We start from the raw sequence: 4428 nt of genomic DNA on the forward strand, positions 1-4428 counted from the left end.
TATTTGTGAAGGTTGTGCACTTGGAAAGTATCAGCGGGAGTCATTTCCAAATGAGAAAGCATGGAGAGCAAAAGCACCATTGGAGCTTATCCATACCGATGTGTGTGGACCCATAGATACACCAACTCATGGAGGTAACAAGTACTTCATTATCTTTGTTGATGATTTTACTAGAATAACTTGGGTGTATTTCATGAGACAAAAGAGTGAAGTTTTCTCTATCTTCAAGAAAATTCAAAATCTTGTTGAAAGACAAAGTGATTGTTTGATGAAAGTATTGAGAAGTAATAGAGGCGGAGAATACAACTCAAATAAGTTTATGAAATTTTGTGAAGATATTGGAATGGAAAGGCAATTGATTGTTGGGTACACTCCACAACAAAATGGTGTGGCGGAAAGGAAGAATCGAACCATAGAGGAGATGTCCAAGTCTATGCTACATGAGAAAGGGCTACCCAAAACGTTTTGGGGTGAGGCCGTGTATACAATAGTTTATTTGATGAATAGATGTCCTACAAGAGCTCTTAAGGACAAAACTCCATTTGAAGCTTGGAGTGGAAGGAAACCATCCGTGAATCACTTAAAGGTGTTTGGTTGCATTTGTTATGCTCATGTTCCAAAAGAAGTGAGGCACAAGCTTGATGAAAATAGTAAGAAATGCATCTTTGTGGGTTATAGCTCGAAATCCAAAGGCTATAGACTCTTCAGTTTGGATCAAAAGAAGGTGATTATTTGTAGAGATGTTCTCTTTGATGAGAATGCGTCTTTTGATTGGAAAGAAAAGAAAGTCCAAGATCAAAGCATTGCTTTCAATGAAGAATCGGAAAGTCCACAAGTTGAAGATGTTGCAACTCTTGAATCTCCACAAAGAGTATCACCAATTGCTAGTTCACAATCTTCTTCAAGTTCAAGTTCAAGTTCTTCGTCTCCAAGTTCAACTCCAAGAAATATAAGGAGTCTTAGTGATGTGTATACAAGATGCAATTTATGTATTGTTGAACCTGAAAATTTTGAAGAGGCAATTAGAGATGAAGCAGAGAAGAAAGCTATGGAAGATGAAATTCATGTGATTGAGAAGAACAAGACTTGGGAGCTAGTGAAGAAACTGAAAGGAAATGGGTATTCACAACAACCTAGAAGCTATGGAAGATGAAATTCAAAACAAAGTTCAATTCGGATGGCTGTATTCAAAAGAACGAAGCTAGACTTATGGCAAATGGGTATTCACAACAACCTGGAATTGATTTCCAAGAAACTTTTGCTCATGTGGCTCAACTTAATACAATTAGAGCTATCATTGCTTTGGTAGCTCAAAAGGGTTGGTTCTTGCACCAACTTGATGTAAAATCAGTATTTTTGAATGGAAAATTAGAAGAAGAGGTGTACGTTGATCAACCTCAAGGCTTTATTGTCAAAGGTAAAGAAGATAAAGTGTACAAGTTGAAGAAAGCTTTATATGGCCTAAAGCAAGCACCCCGGGCATGGTATAGTGAAATTGATGCTTACTTCAATGAAAAGGGTTTTCAAAGAAGCAAAAGTGAGCCAACTTTGTACATCAAGAGGCAAGGTACAATCGGTATTCTCATTGTTTCACTTTATGTTGATGATTTGGTTTTTACTGGTAGTGATGAAAAATTGATTGAAGATTTTAAAAGGGATGAAGACATATGACATGAGTGATTTGGGGCTATTGAATCATTTTTTAGGCATTGAAATCTACCAATACAATGGTGGTGTTTTTATTTGCCAAAAGAAGTATGCTCAAACACTTCTTAAGAAATTTAAAATGACGAATTACAAAGTAGTTGCTACTCCCTTGATTGTGAATGAAAAGTTGTCAAAGGAAGATGGAAGCAAAGAAGTTGAAGCATCTTGTTATAGAAGTTTGGTTGGAAGTTTGTTGTACTTAACTACTACAAGACCAGACATCATGTATGCTACAAGTTTATTGTCTTGGTTCATGCACAGTCCAAGCCAAATTCATTTTGGGGTTGCAAAAAGAGTGTTGAGATACATTCAAGGTACACTTTATTATGGAATTTTTTATGACAAATTTGTTGATGGAAAGTTACTTGGATTTTATGATAGTGATTGGGCCGGATGTGTTGATGATATGAGAAGCACTTCTGGGTATGCATTTTCTCTTGGATCGAGCGTAATTTCATGGTCATCCAAGAAACAACAAACTGTGGCACAATCATCTGCTGAAGCCGAATATATTTTAGCATCATTGGCAATTACACAAGCAATTTGGCTAAGAAGAATTTTGGATGATTTTGGTGAGAAGCAAAGTGAAGCTACTCCAATTTTGTTTGATAACAAGTCTGCTATTGCTATGGCAAAGAATCCCGTTTACCATTCTCGTACCAAACACATTGCTATCAAACATCATTTCATTAGAGAAGCTGTGGAAGATGATTAGATTCAAATCAAATATTACAAGACTGAAGATCAAGTTGCGGACATCTTCACCAAAGCTCTACCAAGGGACAAGTTTGAATTTTTTAGAGAAATGTTGGGTGTCACACAACATGGCATTAAGGGGGAGTGTTAAAATTAATGCCATATTTACATTAGATACATTGGATACATTGCATGCATTAGATACATTGAGTTTATACATTCTTTGTATTCATGTATTTTATATTTATTAAACACATTGTCTAGATTATATTCATGTACCTAGTTAATTGCAAGGTTGTTTAGGTTCATGGATCTTATTCATTGAACTTATGTATAACATTCTCTATATAAAAGATTCTCTATATAAAAGGATGTAAGCCTATGGGCAAAGGATATAAATAATGAGAGAGAAAAATTCAATACAAAATGATAGTTTATTCTAGAGAGAGTTTTATCAAAAGCTAACAAAGCAAATGGAGCAGCTAGTGGTGGAATTGACACCGGCGAAGATGATATTACAGTAGGTGGTGCTGCTATAATCCAAACACGCTCCGTGATCATGCTTGGTATGCGTTCAATGATTACTATCAGAAGAACCCAGCTCTGACTAGCTACAGTTTCGAAGGAGCAGCGTTGCTCACCTTGTCTTCTTCACGAGTACTATGATTTACAATGAAATGAAAGGAGCTCTTTAGAACTTGACATTAAAATCAGATCAAGAGCAAGCACAAGCATGGCACAGCAGACATGCAAATGATGGTTAAGGTAGCGACATTTTTCATTATCATCATCCCTTCACAGTTCCTTGAAACTCTGACGTGGTTAAAGTGAAGGATGCTCGAGTCTGGAGTGAGGTTGAGAAGCCTACTCACATGAGGCGGAGAGTTTAGAGAGAGAAAGATATATGTGTTGATCATTACCATCAAACCAGCAAGAGAGAGAGCTTGTGTGTTATGTCCAAGAGTGAGAGAGAGCAGGCCAAGCGAGAGAGCTTCTTTATGCTTCTTCTTTTTTCTTTTCTCAAGCAAAGATCAGCTCCTTGGTTAGTAAACCCTCTTTTAATCACTCTCAAACTTCTAAAGTTGGATTGGAATCTCCAGCCAAAAAAAATCTCTTCCGGGAGAGAGCTGAGGCCGTGTGTGTTGTAGCCAAGCATCATGTGGTTGGCAAGAATATTGTTTTATTATTTTTTTACATTCGGCTCCATGCTTCCACCGCCTCACACATGCTTGCCAAGAACATTTTTTTTTTTTAGCTTTCTCTTTCTCTCTATAACATATCTTCCACCGCCCCAAAAAACATTATGATCATCCAGGTGACCCCTCCTCTCTATCTTCTATCATCATGTCTCCATTACAAACCCCAATCATGATGACCATATATTCCATCCTATTATATAAACACACACACATATATATATATGTGTGTGTATTGAAACCTAATTGAATCCAGCAGGTGACCGACTTCTCTTTTTATATATATATATATATATATATATTATTTATTTTCTTTTTTTTGTTTTTATTATTATTTTTTAAACTTATATTAAAACACCTAAAAAAATATGTACAAATACATAAATTATAAAATACTACAAATTAATAAAATACTAACAAGATTTTAGTGATATAAAATAATTTGACCAATGTGGGTAAGGATTGGGATTAAAGCTTCAATTTGATTTTTCTGCTGGGAAATTCACAAAATATCACATTCCAATTTTCATCAGCGGGTGTTCAAAACACAGCGCCTAAGTCTTAGGGCTAGTCAAAATGGGGTGTCTACACAAAGCAAAAGAAAAGAAGGAAAATTTGGAGCATCTTAGTGTGTTTCAACTTCAGCAAATTCCGAGATTGCGTTCCAGGTGCACCTTTTCAGGCCTCGCCATTTCTCTACAGTATGAGTGTACCTCGATCCCGAGTTCAAGCCTACTTCAAGTCAGAATGGCGATCAAGGTGGCATCCGTGGCTTCTACATGTAGATGTTACCCCTTGTCAGTATTTAAGGATCTTTGAACTGTGAGTT

General features: G+C 36.4%; 1 pseudogene; it reads left to right on the top strand.

Annotated features, from left to right (window-relative positions):
* The first annotated feature begins 1786 nt into the window (after positions 1–1786).
* On the top strand, positions 1787–2422 carry LOC145795612 (secreted RxLR effector protein 161 pseudogene; annotated as a pseudogene).
* The last annotated feature ends 2006 nt before the right edge of the window (positions 2423–4428 follow it).

This window comes from Camellia sinensis, chromosome 7 (assembly GCF_055761805.1).
Source record: "Camellia sinensis isolate YWXY chromosome 7, ASM5576180v1, whole genome shotgun sequence".
Taxonomy (NCBI): Eukaryota; Viridiplantae; Streptophyta; class Magnoliopsida; order Ericales; family Theaceae; genus Camellia; species Camellia sinensis.